Below are 17,281 nucleotides of genomic sequence, written 5' to 3'. Positions count from 1 at the left end.
GCCGCGTTTGCATTTAGGAGCGTTTAAAAAAAAAATTTTTTTTGTTGAAATTAAAATTGTCTGTAATGCCCCGTACACACGGTCAGATTTTCCGACGGAAAATGTGTGATAGGACCTTGTTGTCGGAAATTCCGACCGTGTGTGGGCTCCATCACACATTTTCCATCGGATTTTCCGACACACAAAGTTTGAGAGCAGGCTATAAAATTTTCCGACAACAAAATCCATTGTCAGAATTTCCGATCGTGTGTACACAAATCCGACGCACAAAGTGCCACGCATGCTCAGAATAAATAAAGAGATGAAAGCTATTGGCCACTGCCCCGTTTATAGTCCCGACGTACATGTTTTACGACACCTGGTTCAGAACGATCGGATTTTCCGACAACTTTGTGTGACCATGTGTATGCAAGACAAGTTTGAGCCAACATCCGTCGGAAAAAATCCTAGGATTTTGTTGTCGGAATGTCCGATCAACGTCCGACCGTATGTACAGGGCATAAAGGAAATGCTGCTAAACGCGAGTTACCACGTTTAGTAGCGCTTACAAGGTGTTATAGGCGTTTGGCGTTTCAAATGCCTCTGAACGTCGGTCCTGAACGCATTTTTTTGCGTTCCAAAAAATGCTTCTAAACTCACCTGCCTAGAAATGACTATAAACGACCCTGTGTACATGTACTGATAAGATAACATAGGGTAGAGTTCAGGGGCAGCTGAAAAAAATGCCCAACTGCTCCTAAATGTCTGTTTACCAGCAGCAGTGTACATGAGGCCTTATGCCGCGTACACACAATCGAACTTCACGGCATACTTGGTCCGGCGTACAGGATTTCGTCGGACAATTCGATCGTGTGTGGGCTCCAGCTGACTTTGTTTTCTCAAAAGTTTGACGGACTTAGATTTGAAACATGTTTCAAATCTGTCCGACGGACTCGAGTCCGGTCGAAAAGTCCGCTCGTCTGTATGCTAGTCCGACGGACTAAAACCAACGCTAGGGCAGCTATTGGCTACTGGCTATGAACTTCCTTGTTTTAGTCTGGTGTACGTCATCACATACGAATCCATCGGACTTTGGTGGATTGTGTGTAGGCAAGTCCGTTCATTCGGAAAGTCCGTCGTAAAGTCCGTCGAAAAGTACGCCGAACAAAGTCTGCTGTAAAGTCCGCTCATGTGTACGCGGCATAAGTGTCATTTCTCTCTGCTGTCCTTTTCCTCTGCTATCTGCATGTGTCACTTCTGAGAAATTTTCCTGAGACCAAGAGAAACAAGGTGACAGGGGTGGGAGCTCCAGCAGATTGACAGCCTCAGCTCTGTTTCTGTGTGCTGTGTGAAAGGGGGGTGTGACTCTTCTCTCCAATCAGCTCTTAGAGCTCTCCTCACTGATGTAACTTCAGCTCTCCACCCCCTGCTTTTCATAGCTGAGAGAGCCTGTATAAATTCTGCACTTTGAATGGATGTAAGGGAAATACGGCTATAGATAAACAGGTGCAACTGATGTAGGAGAATTTGATTCATCTCTGTTTATCATCTGAGGCCAGTCACTTCACTGGTTATTTGTAAGGGTTTTGCAACCACTTTAGCTGGTTCAATACAGGGCAATTTCACCCCCTTCCTTCCCAGGCCAATTTTTAGTTTTCAGCACTGTCGCACTTTAAACGACAATTGCGCGGTCGTGCAACTTTGTACCCAAAAAAAATTGACGTCCTTTTTTCCCCACAAATAGAGCTTTCTTTTGGTGGTATTTGATCACCTCTGCGGTTTTTATTTTTTACGCTATAAACAAAAGAAGAGCGACAATTTTGAAAAAAACAATATTTTTTACTATTTGCTATAATAAATATCCCAATTTTTTTTTTAAAAAAACAAATTTTTTCCTCAGTTTCAGCCGATACGTATCCTTCTACATATTTTTGGTAAAAAAAATCGCAATAAGCTAATATTGATTGGTTTGCGCAAAAGTTATAGCGTCTACAAAATACGGGATAGATTTATGGCATTTTTAAAAAAAAAAAATGTATTTATTTTTTTAGCGGCGATCGTGATTTTTTTTTCGTGACTGCGACATTATGGCGGACACATCGGACACTTTTGACACATTTTTGGGACCATTCACATTTATACAGCGATCAATGCTATAAAATTGCGTTGATTACTGTGTAAATGTGACAGGCAGTGAAGGGGTTAACCACTAGGGGGCGGGGAGGGGTTAATATGTTTCCTTGGGAATGATTCTAACTGTAGGGGGAGGGGACGCACAAGGGGAGGAGACCGATCAGTGTTCCTCCGTTCTGGGAACACAGATCGCTCTCCTCAGAGCTGACAGGCTGTGGATCTGTGTGTTTACACACACAGATCCACGGTCCGGCCCGGTCAACAGGCAATCTCGTGTGCCCGGCGGACATCGCGGCCGCCGGGCACACGCATCGGGTCCCGAGCAACGCGGCGGGCGCGTGCCCCCTAGACGGCCGGGAATCCCAGGACGTCATATGACGTCCACCCAGGATGGGAGATCCCATCCCAGGACGTCATATGACTATGGCTGGGTAGGGAACTGGTTAAGGTTATGATCTGTGCTGTGCCTTATGTGTTGCTGTTAAAGTACAGTGGAACCTCGGATTGAGAGTAACTCGGTTTATGAGCTATTTTTGAAAAAAAAAATCCTGACTCAATTTGTGCGCTTTGTCTTTCAAGGAGAGCAGGATTCAAGCCGCTGGGGTGTGCAGTACTGCATTTGGCCAGAGGTGCAGGGGCGCTGGTGACACTTGGAGGCACTCAGAGACACTCTGAGTCACTTGGAGATACTCAGAGGCACTCTGTCCCAGAGTGTCTCCGAGTATCTCTGGTGCCCCCGCACCTCTGGCCACATGCGGTACTGCATACACCGGTGCCCCCGCACCTCTGGCCACATGCGGTACTGCATACACCGGTGCCCCAGCACCTCTGGCCACATACAGGACTGCATAGACCAGCAGTGGCTGTGGAACGGATTATCTGAGTTTCCATTATTTCCTATGGGGAAATTCACTTTACTATACGAGTGCTTTGGATTACAAGCATTCTTCTGGAACGAATTATGCTAGTAATCCAAGGTATTACTGTATACCTTAGGGAAAAGCTTTTTTTTTAGTTTTGGATAGATTGGAGAGGGATTAGAACACCTATCAGCTTTTATTGCTGTCTGTGCCCCCGTTAGGGAGATTTATCCTCTCTATTTATCCTGTTTACCATTATCATTGAAAGTGAACGAAAATCCCCAAATTTGGGTTGCCCCCCAAAAAAGTCACCAAGGGGAAATCTTCCAGTGGGGACACTAGTCCTGGTCATCTAGGGGGGCCAATTAATTTCCTTAATTTGCAGGGATTTCCTATCACTTCCTGTTCTGGCTATGGGACAGGAAGTGAAGGGAAATCTCCCCAATGGGACACAGATAGCAAAAAAGCTCCTTTATAACCACCCCTTACTGCATTCAAAATGAAAAAAAAGAATTTATGCCTAAAGTTCTATGTACATATGGATGATAAAAAATCATTTGTCTACAATTTTCTGATGCTCAAACTTACTATACCTGTCTGGTGGAGGCAGGAAATTCTACTTTCCTCTGCACTTCTTTACTGGTAAAAAAAGAAAAGTCTCTCTGCCCCTTTAACAAGGGTAAGCAAAACCTATAATAAAAAAAACTACAATAATAAGACTTGCCCCTGATTGACCACTATATTAGTAAAGATGGATGGTTATGAATTTGATCTGCTTTACCCCATACCAGTCTCCTTCTGCTGGAGGAAACAAATGCACACAGAGGGTTAACCCCTGGAAAGGAACGCTCCCCCTATGTCTGTACTCTGTGGCTTGTACAGGAATTCCGTATTTTCTTTCCAAAACTTCTACTACTAAGGCTTGGCTGTACAAATGTGTTTTACCAGAAGATGCCAAGCAATACAAATGGCTGTATTTTTAGTACCCCGTGCTTGTATGTGCGCCTGTCTTTTCATCCCATCACTAATTCCATAAATAAAAAGTGTTTCCTTACATGTGTCACTGTAACTTCCTATCTAATGTTAAATGTCAGGAGTCAGCAGGCTGCTTTGATTGTAACTGTTTAATTGTATATACTGTAATTATTTATTGGACCTGTACTTTAACCACTTCACCTTGGGAAGGGTTTACCCCCTTCCTGACTAGGCCATTTTTTGTCATATGGCACTGTATTACTTTAACCACTTCAGCCCCGAAAGGATCTACCACCTTCCTGACTAGAGCACTTTTTGCGATTCGGCACTGCGTCGCTTAAACTGACAATAGCGCGGTCGTATGGCGCTGCACCCAAACAAAATTGACGTCCTTTTTGCCCACAAATAGTGCTTTCTTTTGGTGTTATTTGATCACCTCTGCGGTTTTTATTTTTTGCGCTATAAACAAAAAAAAGCATCAATTTTGAAAAAAAAAATCAATATTTTTTACTTTCTGCTATAATAAATATCCCCCAAAAAATATATAAAAAAACAAATTTCTTTCTCAGTTTAGGCTGATATGTATTCTTCTACATATTTTTGGTAAAAAAAAAAAAAAATCGCAATAAGCGTATATTGATGTTTGTACAAAAGTTAGAGCGTCTACAAAATAGGGGATAGATTTATGGCATTTTTTATTATTCATTTTTTTTTTTAATTAGTAATGGCGGTGATCTGCGATTTTTATCATGACTGCAACATTATAGCGGACACATCGGACACTTTTGACACCATTCTGGGACCATTGTCATTTATACAGCGATTAGTGCTATAAAAAATGCACTGATTACTCTTTAAATGACACTGGCGGGGAAGGAGTTAAACACTAGGGGGCAATCAAGGGGTTAAGTGTGTCCTAGGAAGTGACTCTAACTGTGGGGGGATGGGCTACCACTGACATGACAGCGATCACTGCTCCTGATCACAGGAAGCAGTGATCTCTGTCATGTCACAAGGCAGAACAGGGAAATGTAAATGGGAAGAACCGCGCTAACACAAAAACATATAAGCAGCAGCATATAGTGTGATCACACCAAAATCTAGAGTCCTGTAAAAAGCTGCGCTAAAATTATTAAAAGTTCATATAAATGACATCAAGGGGATTTCTCCAAGTCCTTATTTCAAAGTGAAAACACCACCACCGTGCACTTCTAAGCAGTAGTGACAATCCACCCTAGTAGTAGAGCCTGCTTACCAGATGGCAAGCATAAAAGGGCAAGTGGCTTTAGCCTAGCCAAGGCCTTTTAGCTTGCTGACGCTCCCGATGTTCCTATGGGGGGTAAATCTCCAGGCTCCCTTAGGTTGTCCACATGTCACCATTCAACACGAAAAACCCGGATGACCAAACCAACATGGCGGAAGCAAGCCAAGTGCTCACATCTGAAGGCCAAAAGGTGTGAGCACTTGGCTTGCTTCCGCCATGTTGGTTTGGTCATCTGGTAAGCAGGCTCTACTACTAGGGTGGATTGTCACTACTGCTTAGAAGTGCACGGTGGTGGTGTTTTCACTTTGAAATAAGGACTTGGAGAAATCCCCTTGATGTCATTTATATGAACTTTTAATAATTTTAGTGCAGCTTTTTACAGGACTCTAGAACAGGGAAATGCCTTGCTTACAAAGGCACAGGGGCGGACTGACCATTCAGGCACTCGGGCACTGCCCGAGGGCCCCATGCCACTAAAGGGCCAGCCTCAATAAAACCAGGGACAGTATGTAAAAATCTGTGTTTTTAAAAAAAATCCCAAGATTATAGCTGCCCCGCCTCTCCAGTACCTTCTCTGTGTGTGTGTGTGTATTCTGTGTGTGTATATTATGTGTCTGTGTGTGTATACTGTATGTGTGTATGTGTATGTTGTGTGGCCCCATAATCTCCTATTGCCCGGGGGCCCCATAATCTTCTCCTATTGCCCGGGGGCCCCATAATCTCCTTATTGCCCAGGGGCCCCATGAGTTGTCAGTCCGTCCCTGCAAAGGCATCTACCCGTTCTTCCGCTCTGTGACACGATCGCGGGCCCCTTGTGGACATCAAGTTTCAGGGACCCGCGGGCATGGTCATGGAGTACGCGGCGCGCCCACAATGCTGCGATTTAAAGGGGACGTACTTGTACTCCCATTTCCCAGCCCTGCCATTGTGCCGACGTACATCCTTGTGCGCTGGTCGGCTAGTGGTTAACTGACAATTGCGCGGTCGTACGACACTGTACCCAAAAAAATGATGTCCTTTTTCCCACAAATAGAGCTTTTCTTTTGGTAGTAATTGTTCACCTCTGTGGTTTTTATTTTTTCCGCTAGAAACAAAAAATGACCGACAATTTTGAAAAAAAAACAATATTTTTTACTTACGGCTATAAAACATATCCAATAAAAAAAAATTTAAAAATCTAATTTCTTCTTCAATTTAGTTCAATGTAATGTGTATTCTGCTACATATTTTTGGTGAACAAAAATCCCAATAAACGTATATTGATTGGTTTGCGCAAAAGTTACGGCGTCTACAAACTATGGAATATTTTTGTTAATTTTTATTTATTTTTTTACTAGCAATGGTGGCAATCAGCAACTTATAGCAGGACTGCGATATTGCGGCAGACAAATCGGACACTAACTGACACATTTAATGCTTTTTGGAAACCAGTGACACTAATACAGTGATCAGTGCTAAAAATATGCACTGTCACTGTACTAATGACACTGCCTGGGAAGGGGTTAACATCAGGGGCGATCAAAGGATTAAGTGTATTCCCTAATTGTGCTTTCTTACTGTGGGGGGGATGGGCTCACTGCATGGACACAGTGGTCCGTGTTCCTGATTAGGTCCTGGTTAATAAAAGAAAAAATTATCACCGCTCTAGGAAAGCCGATTGAAAGCAAACATCTCCTCCATGCTGGAAGCAACAGGTGCCGGCAATGCTTGTACAACGAAGTAATTAGAGAAAGTCATAGACAGCCGCACTCAAATAAATTTGTTGCCTTTATTAAATAAAAGTCATAAAAGATACATGCCACAGCAGAAAAATGCAGGAAAGCTGACGCGTTTCACACTGTAGTCAGTGCTTAATCATAGCTATGATTAAGCACTGACTACAGTGTGAAACGCGTCAGCTTTCCTGCATTTTTCTGCTGTGGCATGTATCTTTTATGACTTTAATTTAATAAAGGCAACATATTTATTTGAGTGCGGCTGTCCAGGACTTTCTCTAATTACTGGGAAGGAGTTAATATCAGGGGCGATCAAAGGGCTAAAGGTGTGCCTAGCTAATGTTTCACTGTAGTGGAGAAGGTGCTTTTACTAGTGGAAAACATGGATTGGTGTTTCCGCTTCACAGAAACACAGGATCCATGTCCTCTGTACTCACAGAATGAGTCTGCCTTGCTCGCGCCCAAAACCCGGAAGTGCAGAATTGCATATATATATGTGATTCTGCACAGAGCAGTAGTCCTGTAGCAGTAAATCTGCGATGGGGCGGTCGGAAAGCGATTAAGACATAGTTCACTTTTACCAATGTAGCCATGGTGTTGCAGCTAGTAACAAACAATCCACCAATTCACCCCGCTGCCAGACTTCATGCATCACTTCCAGAGACAATGAACAGTCTTTTGCTGGTTTTGTTTTTATTGTTTTTATTGTTTTATTGGCGGGGGGGTACAACTTGGATAGGGATTGGAATATGGGATGCCCATAGGATTTATCATTGCCATCATATTTATAATTGAAGCACAAACAGCACACTGTTAGAGCCAGAAAATTGGATGTACATGAACATTAAATGTAAATCTCCTGCATCTTCATGCGGACTGTTACTCCCCTTGCATCTCCATGCAGACTGTTTCTTCCTAGAACTCTCCTCCTGCACAAACTTGTAGTTACTCTACCCACACTGGGTTCCTCCTGCACACACTAAAATGAAGCATGTCACATCTTCTTCTATTGGGTAATAGGGAACCACTCTGAATAAGTCCATGGCTCTGGTTGCTCGCTGCTACTAGGAGTGAGGCGTAGTAGGTTAAAAGCATGTCTTTAGGTGGTGAACTACTGTTCCCAGCCAGCCCAGCTTGCAAATCGTTTGCCCTCAGGCCACACCGACTTGACACAGATCCCCACAGTCTCTTCTCTGATCCAGGACTCCCCTTTAACCACCGTGTGTATGATGAAGACTCTGCTAATGACAGTGTAAAAGCAGAGTTCCCTCACAGGCTTCCTGGCACCTCCAGCCCTGCCTAGTTACCAGGGACCACAGTGAGTAACTAAAAAAAGTACTGGAGCAGCATTCTTACCAACCGGAGACAGTGAAACTTCAGTGGGAAACAAGCCAGGGACCCAGCCAGTGGAGATGACGCTTGCAGAGCAGCCTTGTGTGTCAAGCTAGGGACCGAGCAGGCCAGTGGGGTGAGGTATCTAGTGTGCCAAGCTAGGTACCCAGCAGAGAGGCGGGGGTGATGCTTGAGGAAGATACCACCGTGATGATCGGAGGAGCTCAAGGGATTCAGTGGCAGTGAATCAGCGGGTCTAGTGAGAGCCTGGGAGCTCAGTGGGCTGAAGAACTACAAGGAATGATTGTAGTGAAAGAGAAAGGAACTGTTGCGTTTGTGTTAGGAACTGTTAAAGATTGTTGCCATAGGAGACAGCATTCCTGCACATGCAGATATTGCGTCTTGCTGGATGCCTTTCCCTGCATGGCTGTCCTTCAACCAGGGCTGGACTGGGACAAAAATTTGGCCCTGCACTTCATCCAGACTGGCCCACTTTGACAGGTCTCTCCCATGCCGGCTGGACAAACCCGCCTCCCCCGGCCTGCCAAACAAGCCCCCCCTACCCCCCCCCTAGCCATTAGCCGTTCTACATTATTTCTCTTATAGGCAGTACCAGTGGGGAAGCTAGACATTATTTCACCTGGGGCAAAGAATCAGTTTGGCGCCCCCCCCCACTAGCCATTAGCCGTTCTACATTATTTCTCTTATAGGCAGTACCAGTGGGGAAGCTAGACATTATTTCACCTGGGGCAAAGAATCAGTTTGGCGCCCCCCCCCCCCCCCCAATGGGACAAGATTAGGCAGGAAAGTGAGGCCACCCTCCTTCCGGATTGTATGATGAGCTTCTCAGTGTTGACTCCTGAGCATCATGTCTGTATTCAGGCGCGCTGCATAACTAGCCAGGGAGAGGAGGTGAGCACTGCGGGGGGACAGAGGACCGGAGGGAGGCGGCGGTTCACTGTCACTGAAATCGGCCCACTGAGCCATCGGCCCACCGGGAAACTCCCTGTAGTTCCAATGGCCAGTACATGCTTGCCTTCAACTGAAGTCTCGGAGTCGGACAATTAATCTTGCAACTACCTAAGGGTGTCCTGGCCCTAACCCTCTTTACCCCATAAAGATTGTTATAGGAAATAAAACTTTCTTTTGCATTCAAGAAGTGTCTGGCGCCCAATAACTATAACTACTCTGTACCCACCATGCCTCACAACCCACTACATACAGAAGGGTGTCAGCTATCCCTGGCTCTGGAGGTCCTCATTAGACCAAAAGAGGCCTGGGACCTTGCTACACTAAAATAGCATGGGTGGAGAAACCTTCTCAGCCAGGTATTTTATTCACACAGCTACTGTTCCCACAGCTGTCAGCATACATGAACGTGACTGCATGTGGGTGGGGCTTAGGCACCTTATTGGGGACACTAGAACTACACTCATTATTGCCTAGGATCCAGGCAGGAGTTTACTTTCATGTAAAAATCAGCATTAGGTATAACTCACCTAGAAGTGAGCCACTCTGAGCACAGTTAACCTTCTAATAACTCATGGCTAACTGTACGGTTACACTAAGCACTACGAACATTATCACAGTTAAAGAGAACACCAACTCACAGGTGTGCAGAGCTTGCACTGGTATGCACCAACCCAGCAATACCTGTCACCTCCCTCCCAGTGACATATCCATAGTTACCAGTGGATACAGGAAATTACCCTCACTCTGTAATTACATGCTCACGCTCTCTCTCTCAGGGTCCCTCTAATTTTTTCAATCGTGATTTCCGGGCTAGGTCCCTAGGTACTCTGTGCTGCAGGTCTGGTCCCAACTGCTAGTTAAGGGGATGAGCTCAAAACCCCTTCACTACCACAGTAGTCATCACCCTACACCAGTCACCCATTCCCTGGCTGGTTGGGTGCATTAAGCTATATTATATATACAGTTGTCTCTAGCAACAGTAATATAGCCTACACTAGACAGCAAGCTACATCCTGGACTAAAGTGTACAGGGGTTTATTTACTAAAACTGGAGAGTGCAATATAAGGCTCACTTCTGCATAGAAACCAGTCAGCTTCCAAGTTTTATTGCCAAAGCTTAATTGAGCAAGCTGAGGCTAGAAGGTTGAGGTAGCACAGTCCATATAGTCCATGTTTGACAAAGGTCCTTAGAGGCTCCCAGTGGCCCTTCAGGACTGCTGTGGGAGAAACCCATATGACATCTAGGGCCCTGTCCCTTTAGATTCTCCTTAGTTCTTTCAAATGCTAACACTATTCAGTGGGTATGGAGAAACACGGGGTCTGATCCGGAGGGTCGGGACCCTGGCCTTCTGGCCTGAATTGGGGCAGCTCTAGCTCTGGACAGTTATTTGGGAAAGAACGCTGGCTCCCCTTTCTCCCACCGGGGGAGCGGCCAGTATTTCCCGAATGTAATTAGGTAGGAGGGACGGAACGACGGTGAAGCCTGATGAAAAGGGTTCTCTCCAAGCTTCCAGAACTCCATACCTTTCTGCCTGGGGTGGGGGCTGTTGTGGTCTGGGTTGTGGGTCAGGGTTGCTTTGAAAAGCCAGTGGTGAATGTGCCCCTGAAGTGGCAGTTCAGGGGTGCCGTACAGTCACTGTGTTTAGGCACTTGATTTTATGGCACCATGGTCACTTCACCACTACACACGTTTTTCACACCTGCCTCTTGGGCCGAGCCTTTTGGCTGGGACCAGGGGAAATTTTTATTCCTGGCCGTAGGGCCGGCCATTGTATTTCACAATGGTCACTTTCACTCTCCCACCTTCCTATCCCCCCACTCTTTTTATTTATTCCCCCGTTTGTCACTTTTTTGTATTTTTTTTGTTTGATGTGTGTACACGTTTTGTCACTGTGTAGCGAGTAGGGTGTGGGTCCTCGGGCCTACCCTGAAAGTCTTGGGAAGGGGTGGACATAGGGCTTTTGCCTTGGTTTGCCCTCTCCCTTGGGGCCTCCCTTCGGGGGAGCCCCACCTGTACTTGGGATGGTCTGTTTTGGCAGACCTTCCAGTAAACGGGAGTCCGCCTGGTTTCGGCCAGATGGATCCATTGTATAAGTACCTCAGTCCCTGTCTGGAGCCTAACGCCCGCGGGGGAACAGGGTAAGGTCTTTCCCTAGTGGAGGACTCTGAACACCCGTTGCACGTTTTTGTGTGTCACTCTCTATGTGTGTGCATTTTTTTTTGGCACCGGGTGGAAGTTTTTGAGGTGTGTTTCACGCCACTGGCTTTTCTCAACAAAGTGATTATTGCTAATTGAAAACTTTTCCCAATACCCCGCCATGATGACTTGAAATACAGTCAGCACTGGCAATTTTTGAGAGTCTCTGAGGAGACTGAGCAATGTGTTTTAAGCAGCAGATAAGTGATGGCTTCTTACATGCAGACTGAGATGCGTTAGAATTGAGGAAGTGTGTCACGGGCCCAGTGACACCATAGAGAGGTTTTGTGTCATCACGCAGCCTGGGTAGAACAATCTGTGATTGGCACGCGCCGCTCGATCTTCACTTGCCTGTAATCCAGAGTGGACTCTACCTAATTTTTTTGCCTGGGTTTCTTCTGCTGGACCTGGCAACATGAGGCTAAAGGTGAACTGTCTTTATTTGTAACCCAGTCACTGATTAAGAATACTGGAAGCGCAACTACCCCCCCATGCTTAACAAATGCAGGGGTGATCTCGATCGGTGGTCTAGATGTGGTCTGTCCTGGCTGGGAAGGGTACATGCTGTGAAAATGACTCTTCTCCCACGCCTCTTATATTTATTCTGGTCCCTTCCCATCCCGCATAAGAGAAATATCCTCCGCAAATTCCAAGCGGAGGTCACGCGCTTTGTCTGGGGGAAGAAGGGTTATAGATGCCCGTCCAACATCCTCGTTCGCCTTAAATCAGAGGGAGGTTTGGGGTTTGCCAGATCTCTGGGGATACTACCAGGCTGCACAAATAGCTCAGATCTCAATGGTCTTCTCCAGAGGTCCAAAACCTGACTGGCTCTCTATGGAAAGGGGGGCTACTCCTCATAACACACTCAACTATCTCTTATGGTGTAACCCCAAAAATAGACCAGCAATTCTGGCCCCCACTCTATCACACTCTGTTTCACTTAGCAAAAAATTTTTTAGACAAGCCACACTGACCTCGCCATTAAAACCACTATCACATATTTTCAATAACTCCGATTTCCCCCCTGGAGCAAACATTCAAGCATTTAGATGGTGGACGGATAAAGGCATGTACCGGATTGGCCACTTCCTTACCCCTGCAGGTCCCATATCACTCTCTTACTGTAAGACCAAATTAGAAATGCCGGATTCCGAAAAAATTTAGATTCTCCCAATTATCTCATTTTCTACAATCTATTTGGGGCAAATACTCCAAATCTCCATTTTTAACTCCATATGAGCACTGGTGCTCCAACACACAGGACCTGAAGGGGGGCATTTCTCTAATTTATACGGAACTCATGGCTAAGTCAGACATACCAGCCTACGCAAAGACCTGGGAGGAGGACACAGGCTGAACCTGGACATCCACAGAATGGTACAATTCCTGGATACGTTCCTATAAAGGTATTTACAATATCTCTCTTATAGAAGCAAGCATTAAGGTTATTTCAAGATGGTACTATGTCCCTTCTAGACTGGCATTGATCTATCCAGGAACTTCTCCTCTTTGCTTTAGAGGATGCTCGCTGGAGGGTTCAATGATTCACATTTGGTGGACTTGCCCGCGCATTAGAACATTCTGGCGGAAAATTTTTAGAATTATTAGCAATTTATTCCACACCCAGGTGGCCCCCAATTTACATATAGCCCTCCTCAATCAACCCGTCCCGGATTTGCCTAAAAATGCACGGACACTATCTTATTTTATCCTTCTAGGAGCTAAAAGTACCATAGCTAAATGTTGGAAAAAACACACTGTTTCAGCTATGAGCTGTATCAGGAAAGTTACTTGGATTATGTCTCAGGAGCAGTTGGTAGCAAAAATTAATGACAAAGTAGAAAAATTCAGGTTTGTCTGGGAACCTTGGGCCTCGCTCCACAACATTTCACTCATCCCAGGAGTTTCTGCCGGAAATGATATCAACTCTGCCACGCCCTGATCAGAATACGCTTTCACCCCCCTCCCCCCCTTTTTTTCTCACTTTTACCTTCTATATCTTCTGAGACTTCCTTGTCCATTACTTTTCGATAAAACTTTGGGATTACCATCCCTCCTCTAATGATGGACTGTTTACATGTATTTATATCTCCCCCAGAGCTGCCAGGAGTACCTCACTCTTCCTTAAACATTTGTTCTCCACGTCCCCTACAGTGGCATAGCGCCTTAGGGAGAGGATGGTATTCAGCCTACTATCTTCCCCCCTCAAAATTGCACTTAGGTGCTCTCTTTTGGAGTGGGGGGGGTTCTCGCACGTTCCTTCAGAAAGATCCCATTGGGGAGGGGGGTGCGTGACCCCTGTCCCAGTCCATATCGTATAGATCAGAGGAGGACTTGGGGACCCTGGCGGTATGGAGTTTTGAAAGTGCCTTATTGGTAATACAAACTAAAAACTTATCCCATGGTAGCGTTTTTTTTTTTTTTTTTTCCTTTTTTTCTTTCTCGATTGACTTATCTTTATATCCTTTTACATTACTTTTTGCCAGAGGCATCTGATGTCTTAGTTGATTTTACTGTAAATGATTCTATATTCTTGAATGTTTCTGAGTTTGTTTTCTGTAATAAGTTTGAAAATTAATAATAAAAATATAAATATAGAAAAAAGAATACTGGAAGCGTGTTGGTCCAGGGTTAAGGAAGCCAAGCCGCTGAAAGACCATTGACCTGTAGGTAAAACTAAGGCAGAAACTTTAGGCGTTCTCCACCTGTACTGGACTGGACCCTATCTGCATGATTGCAGGTTAGATTCTCCCTTTTATCTTCAACCTGTCCTAGAAAATTAAACAGGAGAGGACGACTGGCTAGTCTGGGCAAGCCAAATACTTGTGCTTTCAAGCACCCGGTCCCCTTGGCTGAATGGTCTTTTTCCACCATAGATGTCAAGATTCAAGCAGCTTGGACAGCTATGGAGAAGGAGCTTTCAGAGCCCGCAGGGCCGATCCTAGGGTCACAGACGCCTGGGTGCAGAAATATTTCTGGCGCCCCCACGTGGGCGTGGTCATCTTTACCAACTCCTCCCCTTTACAAATGTTACTATGGCAACGACTCAAACACAGAGATGATCCCCTAAGAAGTCATGTTAGGATCCTCCCATGATCTTTTAACAATAAAGAAAATACAGGAAGAGCGTACATTAATGAGACCTGGAGGGGAGTTTCTCTGATGCCCACAGAGATGTACCCATAACTCAGAATCATAGTACAGGAGATGGTCAGAGACTGCCGACATGGTACAGGAGATGGTCAGAGACTGCCGACATGGTACAGGAGATGGTCAGAGACTGCCGACATGATACAAGAGATGGTCAGAGACTGCGGGCATGATGCAAGAGATGGTCATAGACTGCAGACATGATACAGGAGATGGTCAGAGACTGCAGACATGTTATGAGAGATGGTCAGATACTGCAGACATATTACAGGAGATGGTCAGAGATTGAGGACAAACTACAGGAGACGGTCAGTGACTGGAGATATAATACAGGAGATGGTCAGAGACTGCAGACATAGTACAGGAGATGGTCAGAGACTGCAGACATAGTACAGGAGACGGTCAGAGACTGCAGACATGATACAAGAGATGGTCAGAGACTGCAGACATGTTACAAGAGATGGTCAGAGACTGCAGACATTTTACAAGAGATGGTCAGAGACGGCAGACATAATACAGGAGATAGTCAGAGACTGCAGACATACTACAGGAGATGGTCAGAGACTGGAGATATAATACAGGAGACGGTCATAAACTGCAGACATACTACAGGGGATGGTCAGAGACTGCAGACATACTACAGGAGATGGTCAGAGACTGCAGACATACTACAGGAGATGGCCAGAGACTGCAGACATGTTACAAGAGATGGTCAGAGACTGCAGACATAGTACAGGAGATGGTCAGAGAATGCGGACATACTACAGGAGATGGTCAGAGATTGCAGACATGATACAGGCGATGGTCAGAGACTAGAGATATAATACAGAAGATGGTCGGCACAGTGGTGCAGTGGTTAGCACTCTTGCCTAGCAGTAAAAAAGGGTCGCTGGTTCGAATCCCAACCACGACACTACCTGCCTGGAGTTTGCATGTTCTCCCTGTGCCTGCGTGGGTTTCCTCCGGGTACTCCGGTTTCCTCCCACACTCCAAAGACATGCTGGTAGGTTAATTGGCTTCTGTCCAAAATTGGCCCTAGTATATGAATGGGGACCTTGGATTGAGGGTAGGGATTGATGTGAGTGTGCGATGTTCAGGGTTAGGGACAAGGGTCAGGGTTGTAGACCCACACTCACTCAGGTTGAACTGGATGGACTGGTGTCTTTATTCAACCTTACTAACTATGTAACTATGTAACTATGGTCAGAGACTGCAGACATAGTACAGGAGACGGTCAGAGACTGCAGACATGTTACAAGAGATGGTCAGAGACTGCAGTTCCTATGGACGTTAGTAAATAATGGCTGATTGGCCCTCTCACCTGACCCAGCGATACAGCAACAACGGTTCCTCTGATCAGGAGTCTGCTCACTCTGAATTGCCTGTGGTGACCCCCGCTGGGTAGCACCCAGATCTGTATTCTGGCAATGACTCCATTCCTTTCTCCGCCTGGGATGGCGCTAGGCTTTGTGGCTTTCCCTCTGGTGGCGCAGGGCAGCGGGGTTCTCTCTCTGATGGTGTTCCCTCAGCACTGTCCTCTCCCTCTGGAGCCCTGGGTGTACTTCCCTGAAAGCTTTCCCGGGCTCCTGGCTCTCTCTCTCTCCCATTCAGCTGAGCATGCTGTGTGGGCTGCAGTTTCCGTGTTACAGTGGGGCTGCCAGTCCTCAGGACTACATATCCCACAATCCTCTTCTTTGCTCCATTTTTTTTTCTTCCCTGGCCGATATGAAGACGGCGGAAGAAACATAGTGCGCCGCTCTCTAGTACAGCAGAGCGCGTGAAGAGGAGAGGGAGAGGGGTGTCGTCCGGTGCGGTAAAACATGGTATCATCCCCCCTCCACCAACTATAGTTGCCCCTCAGTACAGACCCCCCTCTACTAAGTATAGACCCCCCTCCGTCAGTGCAGACCCCCCACTAAGTATAAACCCCTCCCTCAGTACAGACCCCAGGACAAAACACCCCCTCTATCAGTATAGACCCCCCTCAGGACAAACCAACCACCCCTCCATTAGTACAGACCCCCCCTCAGGACAAACCACCCCCCTCCATTAGTACAGAACCACCCCCCTCCATTAGTACAGACCCTCCGGGACAAACCACCCCCTCTCCATTAGTACAGACCCCCGGGACAATCCACCCCCCTCCATTAGTACAGACCCCCCGGGACAAACCACCCCCCTCCATTAGTACAGTCCACCCCCCTCAATTAGTACAGACCCCCCAGGACTAACCACCCCCCCTCCATTAGTACAGACCCCCCAGAACAAACCACCCCCCACCATTAGTACAGACCCCTCCAGGACAAACCACCCCCCCTCCATTAGTATAGACCCGCCCCTGGACAAACCACCCACCCCTTCATTAGTACCGACCCCCCCAGGACTAACCACCCCCCTCCATTAGTACAGACCCCCAGAACAAACCACCCCCCTCCATTAGTACAGACCCCCCAGGACAAACCACCCCCCCTCCCTTAGTACAGGCCCCCAGGACAAACTACCCCCCTCCCTTAGTACAGACCCCCCAGGACAAACCACCCCCCTCCATTAGTACAGACCCCCCAGGACAAACTACCCCCCTCCATTAGTACAGACCCCCCTGGACAAACCACTCACCCCTTCATTAGTACCGACCCCCCAGAAGAAACCACCCTCCCTCCATTAGTACAGACCCTCCCAAAACAAACCACCCCCCATTAGTACA

General features: G+C 46.4%; 1 pseudogene; it reads left to right on the top strand.

Moving 5' to 3' along the window:
- The first annotated feature begins 11,478 nt into the window (after positions 1 to 11,478).
- On the top strand, positions 11,479 to 11,602 carry LOC141135295 (U4 spliceosomal RNA; annotated as a pseudogene).
- The last annotated feature ends 5,679 nt before the right edge of the window (positions 11,603 to 17,281 follow it).

The sequence above is a fragment of the Aquarana catesbeiana genome, linkage group LG03, assembly GCF_042186555.1.
Source record: "Aquarana catesbeiana isolate 2022-GZ linkage group LG03, ASM4218655v1, whole genome shotgun sequence".
Lineage (NCBI taxonomy): Eukaryota > Metazoa > Chordata > Amphibia > Anura > Ranidae > Aquarana > Aquarana catesbeiana.
The sequence above is the reverse complement of the archived record's forward strand: the minus strand, read 5'-3'. Positions and strand labels throughout refer to the sequence as shown.